General features: G+C 38.3%; 1 long non-coding RNA gene across 1 annotated transcript; it reads left to right on the plus strand.

The window, feature by feature from the left end:
- The first annotated feature begins 24,324 nt into the window (after nucleotides 1-24,324).
- LOC134799262 (uncharacterized) lies at nucleotides 24,325-24,501 on the plus strand. Its single transcript, XR_010145377.1, has 2 exons — nucleotides 24,325-24,376; nucleotides 24,414-24,501. It is a non-coding gene; the product is annotated as an uncharacterized LOC134799262 (long non-coding RNA).
- Nucleotides 24,502-24,930: the final 429 nt, after the last annotated feature.

The raw sequence follows: 24,930 nt of genomic DNA on the forward strand, positions 1-24,930 counted from the left end.
GGCGGGAGTGTGCATCGGATAGGACCAAATGGCGGGAAAGAGGGGAGGCCTTTGCCCAGCAGTGGGACACTCCTATAGGCTAATAAAAAAAAATATTTTATAGAATTTTTAATTTGATAATATACTGGGAATGACGTACGTTAGCTTAATTTTACGTGTATATAGTAGGTATTTATATTCTGTGTCCCGTAGAAGGATTTAGCTTTGATTTCCACGAAATTTCACTGAATCAATTTCAAATAAAAAGGGCCACCATGGTTGATGTCGTTGATAATGTCACACAATTGATAACTAACACCAAAGACATATGTAACTCCGTATAAGATGAATAAAGTCTAAGGAAAAAACGTGCCTCGGAAGTCAAGAAAAAGTCATTCTCGGACAGATGGCGCATACACCTTTGGTCTATCCTCGGCTAGATGGCGGTGACGACACCGTTTCATTATTTAACAATTTTAACACATAGGTATCAGTGAATGAACATGGGTCAAAATAATATAAAAATAATAAAATAATTTATCCATATATATTAATTTTTTGATAGTTTTATACGTTTTCATTTTGAGTTTTAGTCGTGTGTCGATAGATGGCAGTAAATTTACTGTGACTACAAAATTTACTATGACAGGACCCCTCTATACTATCTATTCTCTTTGCTAACACTAATTAATATAAGTATACTCTTTCAAATAGTACAAAGTGTCTATGCTATGTCTAAGAAACACTGTTTTTCCAGGAATAAAATACACTGGGAATGAAGTGCTAGGGTGCACTGTTACCAGTTTATATAATGTGTGTCCCTTAGAAGGATTTTGCTTTGATTTCCATGAGATTTCACTGAATCAATTTTCCAGGAATTCAGGAACGGTATCCAATAATTTTGACCACGTTCACGTTACTTTAGTGAGCTTTACACTCATTTTTTTAGTGAAATAGTAGGGCATTATAATAGGACCTATATTTTCTGTAAGAAACAACGGATCAGTAAGTATATATTGGAGAAACAGTGGAAGGAAACATCGTTCAGATCCTTTATATAATTAATCAGTACCCGCATGCCTTTGCTTGTACAGCATTAGTCGAAACGGTTTCACTTCGATTTCATGTTGACATTGGCTCTCTTATCTTATCTTTTCGTTGATTTGTTCAATATTGTCAGCGATTTTTTTCAATATTATGTCTAAAAAATCGATCGGACTCTCGTTTCAAGGGTTCCGTACCTACACAACACAATTTTTAACAATATAATTTCTGATTGATACAATAATGTAAGTTAAAATTGTATCTATCGATAAAAAGAAATCCAACTAGATCCATTTATAATTTCAACTGGATCTATTACTAAAAAAAGTTCTCATTAGATCCATCGGCCCGAAGTTGGATCTAACGAATTAAAAAAATCTCACTAGATCCATCTTGGATCTACTTTGCATCTATAGAGAATGAAGGTTTTGTTCTTAAGTCTGACTAACGCTTGACTGTAGATTTCTATTAGGTACAGCCAGCATCAGAAGTTGCTAAGCGGGCGACGTGTTCAAAATGACCTTGACACGCTCTTATTCTCTTAACAATAAAGTCGCGTCAAGATTATTTTGAACACCTGGCCCGCTTAGCAACTTCTGCTGCTGACAGTAGGTTACGGTAGACGTATTGTTGTTACCTCATTCTTTTATGGGCAACACTGAACCCGACTAAATTACGTAGCTTGTTTTTTGTATAAGTATTGTCAGGAACGTTAAGACCAAAGACATATGTAACTTCGTATACTCATACTCATACTACTCATACTCATATTTTATTGATAATATAGATTACAGGTCAGGCTTACATGACTAAACTACATTAAAGGTAGATTTATAAATAAGTATACAAGATTCATACATTTGAGAATAAGACGAATAAAGTCTAAGGAAAAAACGTGCCTCGGAATTCAAGTAAAAGTCATTCTCGAATAGATGCCGCACACACCTTTAGCCTATTCTCGGCTAGATGGCGTGACGACACCGTTTCATATTTAACAATTTTAACACATAGATATTAGTGAATGAACATGGATCAAAATGATATAAAAATAATAAAATCATTTATCCATATATATACATTTTTTGATAACTTTATACGTTTTCATTTTGAGTTTTAGTCGTGTGTCGATAGATGGCAGTAAATTTACAGTGACTACAAAATTTACAATGACAGGACCCCTCTATACTATCTATTCTTTTTGGTTAAGACGTATTTTTAATTTGGTCGCGTTACGTATTTCCTGTCTCTTAAGGGCGCACACATGTGGAAATTTCATAGTTATACCTATCTGCTTTGAGGCTTGAATAGATTTATAATTTCAGATTCCATCACGACGTATCTTAATCATTCAAAACATTTAATCGACAAATATGATAGAATCTTTTGTACGTTGGGTTCAATTCAATTGTTATACTACATTCAATCTTTTGAGATATTGTTGAACATGTAGTACGGACAGCATGGAAAGCGACAAAAAACCCAAAATGACAGCTATTGGCCATCAATATCGGAATGCCGGAATTAAAATCGTATTTAAGTTGATCATTTAAAATATTTTTAAATGTCAAATCATTCAAATAGTCAATTAAAATATGATTAGAACTTTTTCTGTGCCAACAGCTGTCTTTTGCTTCATATTTTTTATAGTTTTCGTCGTAATTTCATAATTTTTCACAAAATGAAACTAAAAAATCCAATATCAATATTTTGATATTGGTCCTCTAAAGAGGACTAAAGTTCCGGTACTGAAATGTCGTAAGAATCGGCCCTATATTCTGGTATTCCGTGATTCCCGCATGTATGCCCTAGACAACGCAAAGCAAAAATTCTACGAATATTCTGATGGTCGACACAGAAGGTGGCCATAGGAACTCTGTGATACTTACCTACTTACTCACTGCTGTGGCGCAACGACCCGAAGTGGATCTTGGCCTCCGACACCAAAGACCGCCTTGCTACTCTGTCCAAAGCCGTTTCTGTCCAGTCGACGGCGCCGAGTTCGCTAAGGTCTTTCTGCACTTCGTCTCTCCAGCGGCAGCGGTACCTAGGGCGTCCAGACGGCCTTCGGCCACTTGGTACTCCAGAGTACGCCCTCCAGACAAAACAACGCAATTTTATTTTGTGTTTAGGTGCGTTAGAATTGTCTCGATATCTCGTTGAAAGAAAAGTCAGCTTCCAAACACTTATTTCAAAATATTGTAAAATATTTTTTTTTCTACCCTTACCCGAAAACTAGCGACACCAGAGCATCGTAACGCTGCGCAGTGACACCACAATGTGCGCGATTAATATTTATGTTCACGTAGGTATGCGTGTAGGTGGGAAGTATAGATGGATAGCCAGTTAGATGCGGTAGTAACTTGAGAATAAGGTTTAGGTGCAGTGAGTTCAGCCAGCGGAGCTTTTGAAAAACCGTAGCGCTTTTTCAGATTATAATACGGTTGCCAAAAAATATGAAAAGCAATCTTGAGGCTTTTTTCTAGTAATTTAATGCATACAAAATATGATTTAAAAAGCATTCGCTATATAAAAAAAGATCATGTAGTAATAATTTTTTTTAACTTTTTTTGCACAAAACCATGAAAATTTCTTCTAAAAACGGGGCTCGGTTTCATCGGTGAATATTCGTTAAAAAAAAGCCACAACCGAATACAGACTTCGTAGACTAGAAGGCGGTTAAAAAAGTGGATTTTATTATATTAGGAAGCCACATTCGAAAGTTACGACCTTCCATCGTTCAAGAAAAGAGCGTATTCCCATCTTAAACGCCGGCAACGAACTTACAACTCCTCTGGAGTTGCAAGTGACCATGGGTGACGAAAATTGCTTACCATTAGGCAATTCGTCTGCTCGTTTATCTCCTATACCTATCATAAAAAAGATGACGCTGACGATTCGTACAAACGTAAAAAAAAACAACCGAATTGATAACCTCCTCCTTTTGAGATTTGGAAGTCGTTTCAAAATAGATCAAAATCGAGTGGTGACATTCTTAAGGTGGCCACTGACGAGCCTTCCAACAGTCCAAATAGCGTGGCTGCAATCCAAAATCGGTCCGTGAATGACAAAAACGTACAATGTTTAATATTAGGATGCCGTCCATTTGGATGAATCCATTGTAACGGCATCCATTTGGAAGGCTCGTCAATGGCCTGCTTTAGGTTCCCGTTTCTAAAATTTCCTTCATCTTTACACTAGGTACGGCGAGATATTTGTCACGTACGTTACGCAATACTCGTATCGTGGCATTGTTCTCTCTAATAATTTGTGATAACCCATTGATAGGCTATAGAGATGTTATAGTGCATTGTTATTTATAAGAATTCAAAGGTCATTAAGGGTCAAGTAAGTAAATATTCGTTATCGCATCACAAAAGAAAACAAATTTAAAAAACAGATTTACACTGTAAAATTAAAATAATGGTAGCAACAGACGGTCGGTGGTGGGAGCGATTACATCCAGATAACCTTAAGACAGCAGGATATAAAGAGCAGAAAAGTTTTAAAATAGGTAGTGCACTAATACTTAATTATAATTAGTCAGGACGAGCGGATAGTGAGTAAAGCAACTCACTAAGCTCGTACTTTTACTCATTTACCTCCATTACACAAAAAACCGGGCAAGTGCGACTCGGACTCGCGCACGAAGGGTTCCGTACCATAATGAAAAAAAAAACGGGAAAAAAATGCAAAAAAAAAAACGGTCACCCATCCAAGTACTGACCACGCCCGACGTTGCTTAACTTTGGTCAAAAATCACGTTTGTTGTATGGGAGCCCCATTTAAATCTTTATTTTATTCTGTTTTTAGTATTTGTTGTTATAGCGGACAGAAATACATCATCTGTGAAAATTTCAACTGTCTAGCTATCACGGTTCGTGAGATACAGCCTGGTGACAGACAGACGGACGGACGGACGGACGGACGGACGGACGGACAGCGAAGTCTTAGTAATAGGGTCCCGTTTTACCTTTTGGGTACGGAACCCTAAAAAGTAAATGAAACAAAAATATCGAACCTAGGTATACCGAATCTGGCTAAGGTAGATCAAAGATAAATGCACACTTACAAATCACAGCATTTTCATTATTGACAAAAATTCATCCCAAAGAACTTGGTAACTAAAAGTTACAAGACTTAAGAAATGCTATGAATTTATGACATCTTGTCATTGAGAATTTGTTCGAATAAAATCTTTTTATACCATCGCCGGCACTGTTGACTGACAGTTCGTAAACCTTATTACAAGTGGCATAAGGTCCAGATGGACGGTTAAGGGTGTTGCTGTTGTACATTGCCGAACAAGGTAGATCAACCTGATAGAGCAGGCGTCAGACGAATACTTTTAATATCTTTTGGCGTTTAAGAGAAAAATTGTGGCCCGTTTGCTTGTATTGATAAATGGTTGAATGGATATTACAATTTTTAGTTATTGTTACCAGCAGTAGGGCTAAGATGATCGGCTCTTTATCATTTGTCACCATGCCTGTCACGTTCAAACAAATACGTAAGTGTGAAAGTGACGCATGGCATGACAGGTGATAAAAATGCGAACATGATCACGCTTCTGGCCTATTATGGACGGCTTTATCAACGTGACAAAATATCCGTCACTTTTTAACAGAGCGCGATTGAAAGTGACAAATACCGTTTTATCACGTTGTCACGTAGACAAGAACGAACATCATATCCGTACAGTACCCCTAGTGTAAATTTCATTCGATAACGTGACGTGACTTACCTACGCGTTTGCGTTGTGTCATTTTGTATGGGATTTTGAGTTACCAACACGTGCCGCTTGGCGCGCTGTTCATAATCCTATACAAAAATAGACGTAAACGCGAACGCTCGTCAAGTCGTCATGTTATCGAATGAAATGTACACTAGGGCATAGTCTAATAAAACATGGTCTTCTCTTCCCAGAGTGACACAAGCCTACGTCACAATAACATTGCCACTTTATATAGCGCTGTCGCATGATGACGTAGGCTTGTGTCAGTCACGTGACCACGAAAAGACGAAGAGTGTACCAGGCGGAGTATATTATTATACCATGCACTAGGGGTTCTGGAGTTTTTGTGTCTAAGCACTATGTCGATGAGAAACACGTACCGTCAAATGTGCTTTCTTTACTTCCCATTGCGTAATTGCGCTTCAACGGTTTCTATAATGAAAACTATATCGCAACCTCATTTAAGTGTTATAACATGATAAAAATGACGATCTACTTTAAATGGGCATTTTTTTATATCATCAATCATCATACATACCTACCACTATTAAATTTAAATTAAATTTCGTATTTTGGAGTAATATTTGGTGCAAAGTAGGCACATTTTACGGCAAACTCCCTACCAACCCTACAGTTAAATATTTATTTTTTAAGTTTTTATTATTTAAGTGTTATAACATGATAAAAGTGATGATCTACTTTGAATGGGCATATACTTATGTTATATCATCAATCATCATACCTTCCTACCACTATTAAATTTAAATTATTTTTCGTATTTTGGAGTAATATTTCGTCCAAAGTAGGCACATTTTACGGCAAACTCCCTTCCGACCCTACAGTTAAATATACGTCAAAAAATAATATTTAATATCTGGCTCCACTGCTAATCAGTAATTGCTCAAATTATAACGCCATTTATAAAACACCCAATACAAAATACTGTCATTCCCTTATCCATTCCCACATCCACTTGACCGTCCGACGATAGCATAGTATCCGAAAAAAATATGCTCTTAACCGTCCGCGGGAACCTTACTATCCAAAGGGGTGGACGAAAGAATTGATTTCAGAGCCATCTAACGGAATATTTCGGCATTATTTCCTAATTCTCTTGATGGGACAACCTAGCCTAATAAAGTAGTTAGCTCTAAAAAAATTTAGATGGCAGTGTAGTCATAATTTTTGTAGAAAGTTGTGAATGCGCTGCGCGGGGCGTGCGTCGCTAAAAAAACCCGGACGGTTGACAGGAAAACAGTCTCGCGGGCCGGACGGTTGAGTGGATAAAAAACAAATCAGTCAAATTTCAACGAAATAAATCTCCCACGCAAAGCTACATCCAAATTAATTACAATAGATCTAAAAGCGATCTGCGGCCGAATCGCATCCATTTGGGACTAGGATTAGCGCGGACCACAATTTGTTCAGGGCTACACAATTTGTCTATTTCTCGTTAAGGGCAGCTATATAACTATATGTAGTCTGTTATCTTTAGGCATTTAAAAAAAGTGACCAAACTATTTGTACATTTTCGGGTATTTATAACATTTATTGGTTAACTAACCAAATACAAACGATCAGTCAATGAACGACCTGACTTTAACCCATGGTATAATAATATACTCCGCCTGGTACTCCATTCCCGTCTTTTCTAGGTCACCTAACTGACACGGGCCTACGTCATCATGCGACAGCGCTATATGATAATATGCGATAGCGCTATATATAGCGGCCATGTTGTTGTGACGTAGGCCCGTGTCACTCTGGGAATGGAAGACCATATTTTATTAGACTATGCTTTAACCTACATTATTTGATCAGATCATGTAATGTTTTCATCTACCCTCAACTGGCTTAAGGAGCCATTTGAGGGTAGATTTTGTTTACTTTTATTTAGATTCCTAAAGATACAGAGAGCTTTTGCACGCAACTTCGTCTGCGTTATAGATTAGGGGTAAACTTTTGAGGCGAAGAGTCAGTCGGGTTAGAAATCACCTGTTTTAGGAGTCTCAAATTATGTTTTCAGTGGTCTACTAACACTAAGTGTATTCTTTTTTCATTTCTTGAAGAGCCGCAGTCGTATCTTCAAAGAGCCGGATGCGGCGTAGATGATGATGATGATTGTTAAAAATTATCCTAAGTCCTTCATCGGGCCTCAAACTATCTCCATACCAAATTTCATTACATGTAACATGACAGACTGACAGACAGACAGACGGATAGAGTTACTTTCATAATATTAGTAGGAATAAGTAGATATCAGATTTCTGAAATTACAGGTAGTGAATTTCTATTTCTATATCGATATTCAATTATCGGTGCCTTTTACCTATACTCGTACCATTCCAAAATTGAATAACGAAAGCAAACAGATTGACAATAATCAACATACCTAGGTAGCTAGGGGAGACCGAGGTGAGTTGTGACAGAGGAGAGTTGTGACATTGTCGATTTTTTGGAATCTAATAACTGTTAGCTAGCTCGCAACAGTGTGCGTTTGTTAGCTCGTAACTTGAACTAACAAACGCGCATTATTGCGACCTAGTTTTTAGTTAATAGATTCCAAAAAATCGATTATGTCACAACTCTCCTCTGTCACAACTCACCTCGGTCTCCCCTACCAACATACTCGTACTCGTACCAACCCGAATAAAAGGGCGACTATAGCGCGACTATTGATTGAGTGATTGAAGGGGCCGTAATTAAGTAATTAATGTAATTATTTATTAATATCGATATTAATTTGAGCAATGAAAAGGCAGATATCATACATCGACAGGCTTATATCCAATATGGCCTAGCTGGACAAATTAAACGAAAGATTAAAGAAATTTCTTAGAAGGAAATAAAAAAATGTTTTAAAGTAAAAAAAAACTAGGACTATCCAGCTGTAGCATCACTTATTATTCGGCTTTTAACATTTGTATTTTTTGTAACCCATGTTGCATTTTGTTTTAAAAATGCATTTTTAAAATGTAACTTCCCTTTTTGCATACAAATGTCTCGTTTCTGTGCAGATGGTGACGTCATAGTCATAGTTTTTGTCATGTTTTAAGAAGCTCCACTTAAATATTTTTGTGGGATTTCCGGTTGAGTTTCAACATGGCAAAGTCGTCTTAAGTTTTAAGGTTAAATGTTTCAAGGCTTAAGGTAAGTATTATATTGTAGGTACTAGGTAAGTAGGGTTGATTATGATTATACATATATGCCGATTTAAAGTAAACCATCACTACTATCACGGTTTTTTTTGTTAGCCTATGTGGTTGTCTCACTGCTGGGCAAATGCCTCCCCTCTCCTTTTCCAATCCTCCCTGTGCTGAGCAAGATCCCGCCAATCCCGCTGGAATGCATCCAAGTCGTCCCGCCATCTCTTTTTCGGTCTGCCTCTGCCACGACTACCCTGGGGATGCCAGCTAGTAGCTATTTTGGCCCATCTGTCATCATTCATCCGGCAGACATGTCCAGCTCAGTCCCACTTTAGCCTGGCGGTCTTCACCCCAACATCGACGACTCTATTTTTGGAACGAAGCTCTGTGTATCTTCGGACACCCAGGATACTTCGCTCCATTGCCCTTTGGCAAACCTTGAGCCGGGATTTCTGGTTTGGGCACGGTAGGTGAGGATGGGCAAGATGCACATGTCGAAGATGTCATGTAACATGTTGTAACACTTAAATGAGGTTGTAATATGGTTCTATATGTCGGAGAACGGCTGAATTGTGCCATCTATCGCCTCCAAGAGGTGTTTTATCACGCAACCGTCGCAACCTTTGACAAATAAAGCAAGCTAGGGTGTTACAGTACACCTGAGTGGCGTATCGATTTAAGATTATGTTGTGCATCCGATAGTATGATACTTCCACGATTCCCGACATATACATAAAAAAACTGTTAGAGTACAATTACCCTGTGGGGAGCAAAGTAGGCCTATTTCACGGTACGTAATAATTTATTTAGTACACTCTAGGTGCCAGTAGCTACTTATTGTTTAGGTATACCATTTCCAACAAAAACCATTTCCCAAAGTTAAATAACAGGTCATCAGTCTCCGTCGAATTTACGACGAAACAAAACTTATTGACTTCGTCGCTCTAAACTGATGATTGATGCGAATTCAAGTTCAGAGTTGATTACCAACTTCGGAGCACCTGAGTTGGGTTAATTTTTAACTGATTAATGCCCATTTTAGAGCGGTTTTGAAGAAAACGTGACTGCCGCAACATTATGAAATTTAGAAGTTTGCAGTATTCAGTTACTTATTGCCTTAGGTACATAATAAGGTGATACATAAGAAGAAAGATCAGCTATGAACCCAGGGCACTGCAACTACTAAATATCATTCACACACTACTAAATATCATATTTATTTTTTGAGGTAAGTATACATTATAGGAAAACATATACCTAACTAATAAATAAGTAGATAGCTCTAAATATTTGAATTGTGAATTTCATACATTTTTATTTTACCTAAGTTATGAGCATGCCCTAGGGCTTTGGGTGCATAAATAATTTACACTAGCCAAAAAATAGGTATCACTGTTAAACAGAAATGTTTTAGCATTTCTAAGCACATTTGGAGCTAAATACCTACCTATTTTTAATTCGTAGTCTGGTCATTATTTTACAACAAACAGAGTTATAAACACACTAAGTGGGAAACACCCAAAACTCCTCTCTCTTCTCCTTCAAAGACTATCAGGCCTATTCGGATTTCGAGATAATCACAAGATCTTGAGACGATTTAGAGATCAACTAGATCTACCTACATTAGATATCGACTAGATGTGACTTGGATATCAATGTCGAAATCGTTCAAGAGGACCTCCGGAATCGCGGAAACGTCAAATTTGACATAATATCTATCTTACAAATATCTTTAAATTATCCGTATCGTAACTTGTTGAAGTCTAGTTGAAATCTAATTCATTTTCCGAATCAAGCCGTAACTTCTCTCCCGACAGGAGTGATGATGATGAATTTTAATTTATACTTTAACCTTTTTCAGGGTTCCGTGACCCTATTACTAAGATTCCACTGTCCATCTGTCTGTCACCAGGCTGTATCTCATGAACCGTGATAGCTAGACAGTTGAAATTTTCACAGATGATGTATTTCTGTTACCGCTGTAACATCAAATACTAAAAAGTACGGAACCCACGGTGGGCGAGTCCAACTCGCACTTGTCCGGTTTTTTTATTAAAGTTAGTTCCTTTGAAACTGGCTTGCATGCCTCCCCCTGGCTTCACTAACGGCGCGATTCGGGAAATGAATTATAGATTCACTAGATATGAAATAGTAAAGATATGTGATGTTCCACGGCAAAAGGTACCTTATGGCCGCAATAATATTGGAGCGGCGTTAATAATAGCGTAAGCGCCAACCGCCATAAGGTTCCTTTTGCCATGGAACGTCACATATCGTTACTATTTCATATCTAGTGAATCTCTAATTCATTTCCCGAATCGCGCCGTAAGTTTAATATTATTCTCTACAATCGTAACTGCATTTTTATCGACACTTTATCAAGGGCGACGTAAAAATTATTGCATTTATATTGTTATAGATATTATGGATCTCGTAACTTTACAATAATGTGTAGTTTTATGAACGGAAGGGAAGTGTGTTGTTATTTATGTAGGAGTGGCGGGGCGTGTGTAAAAATCGATTCCACTCGGAGAGACATACATATTACTGATTTAAAACTTACGTGATTTTCACACGATATAATTTATTTAACGGGACTTAGGTAATTGCATATAACTATGTACTTCATCATCATCTCAGCCATAAGACGTCCACTGCTGAACATAGGCCTCCCCCATGGACCTCCACACGTACCGGTTGGAAGCGACCCGCACCCAGCGTTTTCCGGCGACCTTAACAAGATCGTCTGTCCATCTTGTGGGTGGACGTCCTACGCTGCGCTTGCTAGTCCGTGGTCTCCACTCGAGCACTTTTCGACCCCATCGGCCATCTTCTCTGCAACTATGTACAGTCGCCATCAGATATATCGGAGCGGCCAAGGTGTTCACAATATCTGAACACGCGCTCTAACGCCCTGACAATAGAGGCGTGTTCCGATATTTGTGAGCACCTTGGCCGCTCCGATATATCTGATGGCGACTGTACTTAAAGCTTTAATATTACCTCTGACGTTTGACATCCCTACTGTGTGAAACGTTCAAGTTGTTACAAGCTTTTATTCAACTTGCGATGTTACTAACTAGAAAACGACTCTCTTGTGGAATAAGTACAAAATGAAATCATGGCAATAATTAAATACACAAGGTAAGTATTAAGTACAAATTAAGTCCCCTTTTACAAGCCTTTTCCTTTTGTACAAAAATACTAGCCTTACAACTGATTTAGTGTTCAAACGACAACTGTTTATAATACATTTAATATTAATCAAAAGTGTATAGCAGGCATAATAACAAGCGGAGCGGAAGCGATTTACTCCGCGGAATTAGATTAAAATTTGTAATTCAAGGAATCATTAAATTTAAACTCGAAATCAATTTGTTATTGACTTCCATTTGAATTGTTGTGAGTAGCATGGGAAGTGCCAGGGAATATTTATAGTATATCCTTCATACGCGTTTAGGAGGCGCCTAGCGACATCTATAATATATAACTCTTTGATATTCGAGAAAAAGGCAGATAACGAAGTTTCAATCGCCGATGTTCCTGGTGGGCCCTCTGCCCCTCTCGCACGAAACAGAGACAGTTTCCCATAGATATTTATGTTACGGACCAAACCCAAATTTAATCGATATTCTGTATCCGCTACCCGCCGCGCTTATCAACATGTCTCGGCCTGGCACACGCACACTGGCAATTTGTACATTTTGTGCGTGCAAGCAAGTAATTGTTAGTATTAATTCAACGCCGTGTAACTCCCGCTCACGCAATGTATTTTATGTACATTAAATTTGTCTATTGGGCATGAACTTGACACGTAGTGTATTTTAATTTGTCATTTTGATTTCCTTGATGTAAAAAACTTATCTTTTTTCTTCAACTAGAAACGTCACTTTTGACACTGACAGATCATATCTAGAAAAAATAGAGATCAAATTCATAATCTGATATTACAATTTACAATCACGGATTGAGCTCAAATAATAACTTATTATACAATACAATACAATGCTCTATTGCACACATCACATACTCGTAGCTTACAATAAATGTGCAGTAAAATAAACAAAGACAACAGAGGTAACAACAGGCGGTCTTATCGCTTAAGAGCGATCTCTTCCAGAGAACCTTTGGGTATCGGAGACAATAGAATTAGAATATACGTAGGTGGCGCAAAGAAAAAATATGAAAAGTCGCATTAAATATAACCCGACAACACAAAACATTAATATAGTTAAACACACACACACTTACTCGTATAGAGTTAGACCATGAAAAGTCTGCAGCGACTTTGATAGCCAACGCAGTGCAAGTGTTATTTTAAATGTCAAACTTATATGAAATTATGACGTATAAATAACACATGCACTGTGAGGGCTATCAAAATCGCTGCAGACTTTTCTTGGTCTAACTCTATCAAAATATTCACACTATTCAAGTTACACTATTAGATTTTTCATTTAACTACATTCAGCTACAACAATAAATTATGTCTAACAAAAACTCAAAAGCAAATAAAACAGTCAATTTGCAAATGGAAAATCGATATGACCCATTTAATTGCTCTTCAGTATATTCACGATACACGTGTCATGAATCCACGTGTATCGATGCCTATACTTTACTTAATTAGGTCTTAATAAGGTCAATAGTTTAATAATGTCAATTTATTTAAATGTCACATTAAGGATGACTCACGCTAGACCGGGCCGGGAGGCTCTTCGTTTTCTATGGAAAGCACCACGTGATCACCGATCAGCCGTCATAGAAAATTACATGTCGGACGCCTCGGCCCGGGCACGGCCCGATCTAGCGTGAGTCATTCTTTACTGAACACATGCTGTAAAATTCATTAGAAATATCAAGTCGTGTCGTCGTGTTATTTATAAATTTAATATTCTTTTAATATTATTATTCGAGATTTCAACCACTTTATTTCTTGGATATTTTTGGAATAAATAAAGTATTTACTTCTAGCTTACGGGCGGATGACTCACACTAGAACGGCCCGGGCCAGGGCCGAGGAAACCGACACTCATTTTCTATGATGGGTGACCGGTGATGATCACGTGATGCTTTCCATAGAAAACGAAGTTTCGGATGCCTCGGCTCGGCCTCGGTTCTAACATGATTTATTTACTGAACACATGTTGTAAAATTCATTAGAAATCAAGTCATGTCGTCATGTTATTTATAAATGAATTATTATTTGAGCTTTGAAATAAACGCGCTACAAACCTCTATTAGGTAATAACCGTTTGTCTTTATCTGTCATTTTGACTTATGTATATATAAGAAAGGGATAAAACATTTAACTAAATCAGGCCCGTAAAGTTTTATGATTATGGGTAAGTATTTACTTCTAGCTTACGGTCCCAAGCTGCCAGTGGTGAGGGCATTGTTCCTCAGCTGCCCCCCACCCCCCGACATGACGAGAAACGTTCGATTTTCAAAATTCGTAATCAGTTACGATCGAGAAAATCCGTTAGGTTCTGGCGTAGCGGTTGTAACCGGATTATACCGGCGCAATCCTCGGACCGGTGTGGCTCGCGCGGATTGGTGGCAAGGGTTGAATTGGATTAGGGTGTCACAGGTGAGTTTGTGTTTCTTAAGGTAGTGCGAAGAAATATTTATTTGAAGGTATTTCGTAATCATTTCGCGCCACGCGTGGTAATAAATTAAAGAACTATTTCGACCAAAATGTTGCGGCAAATTACAAACGGCGCTGTCAATCTCATAAAATAATTTTAAATAATGCCGGACCGTTTACAATTTGCTTTCGGCATTTTACAAACGGCGTCGTCATTTTACAAACGTGAAGTCGTTTGTAAATTGACGGCGCCGTTTGTAAACGGTGGATTCTTACAAAATACGACATACATACATGTACGAGCGAGATTCATCTTTTAGATGTTCAAATTGGCGTGCATATAATATATATAGGTAATTTTATTATTTATTTCAGGAGTGCAGCAACCCTAGCGTTCGTAATTTGTCCAAGTGCGTTCCGTGCGACGCGTGATTACAGATGTTAATTCAATTCCGGCCCGCACGCGAGCCGTAATGAGACTTCTTGGGCACTGCTCTAGGTTTTACCCTATTACGCTATTGTTTACATGTTTATCTACACACATATCATAAACCCTTTACGATGCGTTCAAAAACCGCAAATTGCGGACAGTATCAAAATAAATATTTTGTTAGAACAAATTTCTTATTTGTGGAAATGTTTATATTGCGTAATAATAACGTCGATATTGATTTAATAATGACATTCAAATTTCGAACACTGCAGTAGGTAAAGTAAGAAATGTATCAGATCACCTCGGCTTCGCCTCGGCCAACAAATATGTGATCTAGAGCTTTTTATTCTCTTTATTTATTTTTCATCACAAGTTAGGTTATTTATAATATGAATATAAAAGTAAAATATAAAAACACATACAAAACGATAAAAAATACATATAAACACATTATAAAAAACCTAACCTAGGGTGCCGCCAGCGGGGCAAGGCCCAAGCTACCGGTGGTCAGGGCCGCAGAGAGAGGAACCGGCGGACTATCCGCGCCGTGTCCAAGATCACCGCCTTCTGCATCTGACCCTTGATCCAACCACCTAGCGAGAGACTCTCAAGATGTTGGTCGAGACTCTTCGCTATTAGACCGTTCACTGAAACGACTATCGGGACAATGATCGTCAAATCAACATCCCACATGGCGGTTATCTCGTGAGCCAAGTCTTGATCTAGAGCTTTATTATTAAAACGTGCTTGTTTATTGACCCAAAAAAAAAACACATAATAATAACAGCATAGGTACCTTCAGATCCACAGGGCAGGCAGGCTGTATTATGTAGGTACCTACTGTCCGAGATGTGTATATTATTTTGCTGTTTGACGGCGCCGGAACTATTCGTTTAGCGCAGCGGCCGAAAGTTAAGAGCCCAACGGGAGTGGTCATTTCTCCATACAAACGTACTCCTCGTTTTCCTCCGTGGTTTTTGAAGCTAGAGCAATGTTTTTTCAACACAGATTAATATTGTCAATATCTGTGTCGGACCGTTTTGCTTTTTTGATATTTTTGTTATTTAAGGCGCTAGAGCCCTTCAAAAATGGCCAAAATGGCCTAATTGACTATGCCGCAATGAGAGGCGTGGCATTCAAAACTGATATCAATTAGCCAAAAAAGCAAAACGGTCCGACACAGATAATTTCATAATCATTTAGATTTCCAAATTTGGTTACGATTGGTTAAGTTTTGGAGGAGGAAACAGAGGAGTACGAAACCTCGATTTTTGAGATTTTTACGCAGGATTTTTCGCCTTGTCCTTATCGCACTACTTTTAGGTGCCGCTTCCGTTAGCGAGACGGGTATATTTACCTAAAATATTTAAAACTCAGCTCCTGTTTCGTCTTAACGCTTTCCGCACGGATAACAGAAAAGGAATTCGACCTCATTTATGTATATTTACAGTACGTATGTTCCGCCACTGTGATAACCGCAACACGGCCTAATTCAAACAATAGTTATAAGATATCGCAGCGATACGATACGTCAGTGTCAAAAGTGACATTTTTGCTCGAAGAAACACTTTTGGCTCTAACAGATCGGTATCGTATCGCTGTGACATCTTATAAGCATTGTTCGAATTGGGCCGTTAGTGCCCGGCTAAAATGCCAATAAGAACGGTCCAGCTGTCAACAGATCAACAATAATTACGTTCAATCCCGGTGACATTACGAAACTAGGTCAAACTTTACAGTTCCAATATAATATTACCCTCCTTCTGACGCAGTCGGGTCAAAAAATAGGATCTTACGGCGCGATTCGGGAAATGAATTAGAGATTCACTAGATATGAAATAGTAAAGATATGTGACGTTCCACGGCAAAAGGTACCTTATGGCGGCGGCTGGCGCTTACGCCATTATTAACGCCGCTCCAATATTCAGCCGGGGCAATGGTACTATTTCATGTCTAGTGAATCTCTAATGCATTTCCCGAATCTCGCCCTTAGTCAAGTAAGCTAATATCTAACATTATCCGACTTGTACCCCAATACTACAGAATCCCAATTGTAAATTTCGCTTAATTATATCATATCATATCAATGGCCACTGCATCCCTGACGGATGATTGTTGCAACGCGGTGTCAAGAGCGGTTGAGACGGCCAATGCATTTCCGCCTATGTAGGTATGTAATACCTGTTTGTAACACTACCTCATAGTCTAATAAAACATGGTCTTCCATTCCCAGAGTGACACGGGCCTACGTCACAACAACATGGCCGCTATATATAGCGCTATCGCATATTATCATATAGCGCTGTCGCATGATGACGTAGGCCCGTGTCAGTTAGGTGACCTAGAAAAGACGGGAATGGAGTACCAGGCGGAGTATATTATTATACCATGATGCAGATCTCCTGGACGATCTCCTGTGCTTTTGCATTTGGCCTTTTGGTATTTGCAGTTTTTATACGCTTTACTGCCGGGCAATCGAGTTAATAGCACATTGCTAAACTCGAGATAATGTATGATTACACATGGCAAATGTTTATCGTGAGAACTGAATTTTAAATGTTATTAAATGGCGGCTCATTTGAGTTAACTTTATTTTGCAATAACTTGAGATGTATAAATATATATTTAACTGTATTTTTTTATGGACGTAAATACCTATACGGTATAGGCTATACATTTTTGATTTTACACAATAGCGTTTTTTCGAGTACTTGTACAGAGCAGGAAACGCGTTTGTGTTAAGTGTCATTTTGTATCGGATTTAGATTTTCCAAAACGTCCCGCTTGGCGCGCTGTTCAAAATCCCATACAAAAATAGACATAACGCAAAAGCGAACGCCCGTCACACTATCGAATGAAATTAATTTACACTAGGTGTTCTGTAGTGCATTAATACCGCAATTTCTACTCCCGAATTAAGCTCAAACTTTAGAAAGACGAACTATGATCCAACAAGTACAAGATTGTGTACAATTTGTACAAACGCTGAGTTTGATAAACTTTTTAACCCTAGGCTTGTCGACACGGCCGAGACGGATCCGATACGACACTTTTATTTGGGAAGGAAATACAAGTATGTAGGTACAGTCGCCATCAGATATATCGGAGCGGCCAAGGCGCTCACAAATATCTGAATACGCCTTTATTAGACACTAGGCCAAAGGTATGGTGCAATCTTTTCGAGCGATGGCGCCATAACGTACACTCGCGGCGCATATTCGTACACTTGCGGATAGTTCTTTTAGGAGACTAGGCTTTGTGATCCGCAAGGTCAAGGACTTCTGGGACATTGGGGCCTTAGGGATGGTTTACAGCGCATTGCTCAGAAGTAAGCTTGAGGCCTCGTCAATCATCTGGCACCCGTACGAATCCACTCCACTTACGCCTTACTTTCTCTTCTTCTTCTTCCTCGTTCCCTCAATGCTGAGGATCGCGACCACATGCAACACGTCTCCATTGATTGCGGTCATAAGCCAAGTGGACCGCACGGTGCAGGCTGCCGCCACTCGTCTTCTTCATGGCGTCAGACCATCTCTTACGATCTCATCTCTTACGCCTTGTGGTAATACTGAGTTCTTCCAAAATAGAGATGTTAGTTCTTCTAGCTGTCCAAGGTATACGCAGCAGTCTTCGCCAACACCACATTTCAAAAGCGTCAATCTTAGCCACATCACAGCTTTTCAGGCTCCAAGTTTCGGCACCGTACATAAATATCGAGAAGACAAGAGCTCGAACCAATCGCACCTTAGTCGTACGTTGAATACCTCTGTTCCTCCAGATCTTGTCAAGGTTAGCCATAGCGCTCTTAGCCATACCAGCTCTACGGCGTATTTCGTCAGTGCTGCCACCGTCGCAGGTTACTTCTAGAGAAGATCCAAAAGGCATTCCTAAGATTCTTATTCAAAAAAAGATTTGGTTATTATCCTTTTATGTATCCAACGAAATATTTACTCGGATGCCTCGGATATAATTCCCTAGAAGTAAGGCGCAACAATAAATTGATGACCAATGCTTGTCGCATACTGCGTGAGGAGTCCGACTGCCCGGAGCTTGTGGCTCGAGTTTTACGGCTGTATGTCCCGGACTTGCCAAAAATCACTTTGAGGCCGCGAGCGCGTCCACTGCTGGCAGTGCCGGCGGCGCGCACGGTGTCGCATAGGAATTCGCCGCTCTATCGTGCGCTGACGATGCTCAATGCGCTCCTGACATCGGCACCTGAATGTTACTTGTTTGCTTGGAGATGGGCGACTGTGTGCCGTGAATGTCTGAAGTTCAGCGAGATGATGGATGACAGGCTGTCCAGCATTTATGTTTAATGTCTCCTTATTATATTTCGTGTGCAACATGTGAGTGTTGCAATGTATAATTTCTCGGTGTATTGGCTTGTCTGTAATGCCGTGTAAATATATTGTTAAATAAATAAATAAATAAATAACCTTCAGCCTACTCTCGAGTAGATGGCGTTAATATTAATATTTAACAAGTTAACACATATCAGTGAAAGAATAATGATCAAAGTCAAATGGCGTCCTAAGAATTTTAATCTTTTGTCGTAAGATGGCAGTAAATGTACTGTAGCTACATAATTTACCATGACAGTAACTCTCTATTTCAAATTTTCTTTGCTTATAAAAAATAAGTAAAGTATTCCTTAAAGTATAAAAACATTTTCCCTGTGGAGTCGTAACTCAGGCGTGCAAGTTATTAGCAGTTAGTGAGTGAGTCAAACACCGACCGAGACAAGTTTTAATGAGCAGTTCCATGCAAATATTGAAGATATTCAAGCTAACTTTTAAGACGGTTTTTCTTTTAACGTAGTTTTGCCTCTCCATCTCCTCTGTCACTGTCGACGCCACATTGCCACATTGTTCTAACAGATGGCGTTAGCTACCTGGAACGCTATTAGGTAGAAGTCTACATCGCGTTTACGGAGTTTCAAATGTCAGGTACTATAGGTATATATACTCCTTCTGACTACAGCTCTCAGTGGAGTTTGGTCCCCCGGCATAACAACCGCGAGGAGAGAGTACTTTCTATTTGGCCCTCTCTCTACCTTTCTACACCCAGCAGTAGTATTTGTTATACTTAGTGCCACTTGCACCATCCTACCAACCCGGGGTTAACCGTTTAAACCTGGAGTTACCATGGTTACCAGTACAATTTGACACTGGGTTGACTGTTCAACTGTTTAAACCCGCCGGGTTAGCGGGATGGTGCAAGTGGCGCTTAGCGGTTTATAAATTTCAATTTATGCATATCGTGTAAGATGTTGCGTGTATGAAGCGATAAACGGGCCAATTCAAACATGCACCTGACATCAAACCGATATTTGAATCATATTGGAATCATATCAGTTACCTGTCATTCGTGCGGGCGTTTCGTTTGCACTAATACGGACAAGTCTGAGCGAAATATCATAAATATCATTCTAATATATATTTAAATTGTTCGATAGTGATAATTCAAATTTTTCTGTTTAAATTATTAAACCATCAAATCGAGTCGCAATATCTTATTAGCAATATTTCATATAGATGTCCTGGGTGCATTACATTTCTTATAATTACTTTTCATATATTATAGTTTGATATATCGTTATTTTGAATAACGTAATAAATGGCATACTACCGTAATACCTAATTAACGGTATAAATAATGTTATTATTGGTATAATGGTCATAAGGTATCTTTACACTTCGTCTAATATACATTGTCATAATTATTACATACTCTAAAGCATATTATTTGTTATAACAAGTGACTACACATAATTATTTGTGTGGCATAATAGTTGCATGACATAAATGGGTTAGGTTAGGTTAGAATTGTGACTCCGCACAAACGAATAACCACCTAACAAAAGGAGGGTTAGGTTAGGTTAGAACTTTGACCCTCCGTAGAATAAAATACTCTGGCAAAAAAGTGGTTTTAGGTTAGGTTTGAACTGCGGCCCCCGTAGAAAGAAAACCGTAATAAATTGGTTAAAAAGTTAGGTTACAACTGCGACCTCCCTAGAATAAAATAGCTAGCAAAAGCAGTAGGGCTGCATACTAGTTATAAAAAGTATGTAAAACTTTACATTATCAGTAAATTCAATATGACAAAAAATATTATACAACACATGTATTTATACTTGATAAAATTGTATGAAGTATTACGTTATACAAAAATATAATATAACAAATGTCATTATAAAACATGTCTATATACTATTTGTAAATTATATTACACTAGGCATTATATCAATGACAGTTTAGATGAAATCACAATATAATAAAGGAAACGTATAATAAAAATTACATTATAACATATAATAATATATCAAATGGCGTTATAACAAATGTATGATAGTATTTTTATAATTATATTAAACACTAGCTGTGCCCGCGGCTCCGCCCGCGTGGAATTCGGTCTGTGTCAGTAAGCGGCTAATTTCTAATCTTAATTTCTCTCCCTCTCCCCTGGAGGCGGAACTTGAAGTAAAGTTGACAGATGGATATGCTAGAGGACTGTAGTCCAGATAAAATATTTTACAATTAGGTACCACTAAATAAAACTACACTCCAAAGTCAATAGTTGTTTCGGCCTTTTTTAAATTTTACACGTGATTTAAACGACAGAGTAGTAGGTGTATATATCGGACGATACAGTAAGCCGTAAGGTATACGTGCGCGAGCGAAAGCGAAGTGGCCTGCCTGGCTAGACCGCCACTCACCGTGGACTTCTTCAGACTCCTGAGGAAGACCACGTGCCCCTTGTAACCTCAATGCGTTGCGAGACTTTCGGGAATGATTCGTTTTTTTTCGGGAATGCATGGTAGTTAATGCGTATAAAATGCGAGTCCCAAATCGTTTGACTCCGCAAACGACCAGTGCCGGATTAAGATATTTTGAAACCCTAAGCATTCCTAGACCATGGTGCCCCCTCTCCCTAGGGTCATCAAGATTACATTGAATTTTTTTGGTAAATTGAGTGACGTTCATTGCCGCATTACAACTGAGAATGGAAATTAATCACATCATTTTTTTATCACGACAATTGACAGTGCCGCAGCAGTAACGTTGCAACAGAGTACCTAATGCTGCTCCAGTCGCCACCGAATGTCACCTTTATCATATCTTAGAATGTTATTGAAAACGCGAGCGAAGCGAGCGCGAAAATATTTCGATATAAAAACGCAATTTTATAGACAGTTGTACATTTTTACTTTTAGTATGGAAATCAGTCACATCATTTTATCACGAAAATTGACAGTGCTACAGCAGTAACGTTGTAACAGAGTAATGCTGCTGCAGTCGCCATATGTTAGAAAGTGATTGAAAAGGCGAGCGAAGCGAGCGCGAAATTTTTTCGATATAAATAGGCAATTTGATAGACAGTTGTACCTTGTTACTTTAAGTATGGAAATCATTCAGATTATTTTATCGCGAAAATTGACAGTGCTGCAGTAGCAACGTTGCAACAGAGTAATGCTGCTGCAGTCGCCATATCTTAGAAAGTTATTGAAAACGCGACCGAAGCGAGCGCGAAATTTTTTCGATATAAAAACGCAATTAGATAGACAGTTGTAAATTTTTACTTTCAGTACGGTAATCAGTCACATCATTTTATCACGAAAATTGACAGCGCTGCAGCAGTAACTTTGCAATGGAGTAATGCTGCTGCAATCGCCATACATTTAGATAGTGATAAAAAACGCGAGCGAAGCGAGCGCGAAAATTTTTCCATATAAAAACGCAATTTGATAGACAGTTGTACATTTTTACTTTTAGTATGGAAATCAATCACATCATTTTATCACGAAAATTGATTGTGCTGCAGCAGTAACGTTGCAATAGAGTAATGCTGCTGCAGTCGCCATATCTTAGAAAGTTATTGAAAACGCGACCGAAGCGAGCGCGAAATTTTTTCGATATAAAAACGCAATTTGATAGACAGTTGTACATTTTTACTTTTAGTATGGAAATCAATCACATCATTTTATCACGAAAATTGATAGTGCTGCAGCAGTAACGTTGCAATAGAGTAATGCTGCTGCAGTCGCCATATATTAGAAAGTGTTAAAAAACGCGAGCGAAGCGAGCGCGAAAATGTTTCGATATAAAAACGCAATTAGATAGACAGTTGTACATTTTTACTTTTAGTATGGAAATCAGTCACATCATTTTATCACGAAAATTGACAGTGCTACATCAGTAACGTTGCAACAGAGTAATGCTGCTGCAGTCGCCATATCTTAGAAAGTGATTGAAAACGCGAGCGAAGCGAGCGCGAAATTTTTTCGATATAAAAACGCAATTTGATAGATAGTTGTACATTTTTACTTTTAGCATGGAAATCAATCACATCATTTTATCACGAAAATTGATAGTGCTGCAGCAGTAACGTTGCAATAGAGTAATGCTGCAGCAGTCGCCATATATTAGAAAGTGTTAAAAAACGCGAGCGAAGCGAGCGCGAAAATGTTTCGATATAAAAACGCAATTAGATAGACAGTTGTACATTTTTACTTTTAGTATGGAAATCAGTCACATCATTTTATCACGAAAATTGACAGTGCTACAGCAGTAACGTTGCAACAGAGTAATGCTGCTGCAGTCGCCATATCTTAGAAAGTGATTGAAAACGCGAGCGAAGCGAGCGCGAAATTTTTTCGATATAAATAGGCAATTTGATAGACAGTTGTACATTTTTACTTTTAGTATGGAAGTCAGTCACATAATTTTATCACGAAAATTGACAGTGCTGCAGTAGCAACGTTGCAACAGAGTAATGCTGCTGCAGTCGCCATATCTTAGAAAGTTATTGAAAACGCGAGCGAAGCGAGCGCGAACATTTTTCGATATACTTATTATTAATTTATTAAATCAACATAATAATTATTCAATTATTTTTGTTGATATCCGTGTCTTCTAAACTTAGAGTTAATTTGGCAAAATCTTTCCTCGGTTGCTTATTCATGCCACAACGTATTAAATTCAGCGCCATCTGTTAGTTTACCAGGGTACTCAATAATAGTGGTAGCACATATTTGAAAAAAGTTTGCCCCTCCTTCCTAAGTAGCGCCATAAGATTCAGGGGCAAACTTAAGTCAATCGGGTATTGTGGCTACCCCCCCTTTTAGGGGTTGAATTTTTATAGCCTATAACCTGACCGGGGATTTTCTCGACAGATTAGTAAAGTTTTCATCAAAAGCCGTTCAGCCGTTTTCACGTGATGCGCGTTCAAATAAACAGACAAACAGATAAACAGATAAACAGACAAACAGACAAAAATTCTAAAAACTTTTGGAACGTGTTCTGTTATCGATTCTAAGTATCCCCAGCCAACTTTTTTTCAAATGTCTTCCATGTACAGACTTTCGACCGTCTTCAGCTTTATTATATGTATAGATTACACACCCAGATGTCCTAATACCCGAACTAGATCCAAAGCTTTATTTGCCATTCCATTCTGTCGTACTAGGTACTTAAAAAACTCATATCTTGTTAGAGCACGCTCAACGTATAACTCTAAATATTCCAATGTTGATGTGTTCAACATGAAGCTGGGTAAATTTGTCACCTCAATGAAAAATAAACTATAACCCAAATAACAACACACTTACTTACGTAAGTATAGGATGTAGGTAACTATTTCTTTTTTTTTTCTCGTTTTAACTAGCAACTGTCAGTTAAAATATCAGTTCAATAACTTTCGGTTTACTTGATTGCTTTGGATAATACTTTTAATTTGTATTCTTTGTATTTCATTAAGTAATTCCCTTTGAGCATTTCTGTTATAATTTACCAGTGGAAACTGTTTTGGCTAGTGTATTATTAATATTAATTCATATTGTGTAAGATTGAAAGCCGTTTGTTTCCCGAAAAAAAAAATCTGTTTGAAGTGAAAGTTCGAATTGGCCTCACTTCTTCGAACTTCACTCCTTCTGCAAACTCAAGAGCTAAAAGCGATGAAAGAGCTTACAGACAGTCTTTCCTCATAGACGGTCTTCTCCACATTGACTTTA

This window comes from Cydia splendana, chromosome 18, assembly GCF_910591565.1.
Source record: "Cydia splendana chromosome 18, ilCydSple1.2, whole genome shotgun sequence".
Taxonomy (NCBI): domain Eukaryota; kingdom Metazoa; phylum Arthropoda; class Insecta; order Lepidoptera; family Tortricidae; genus Cydia; species Cydia splendana.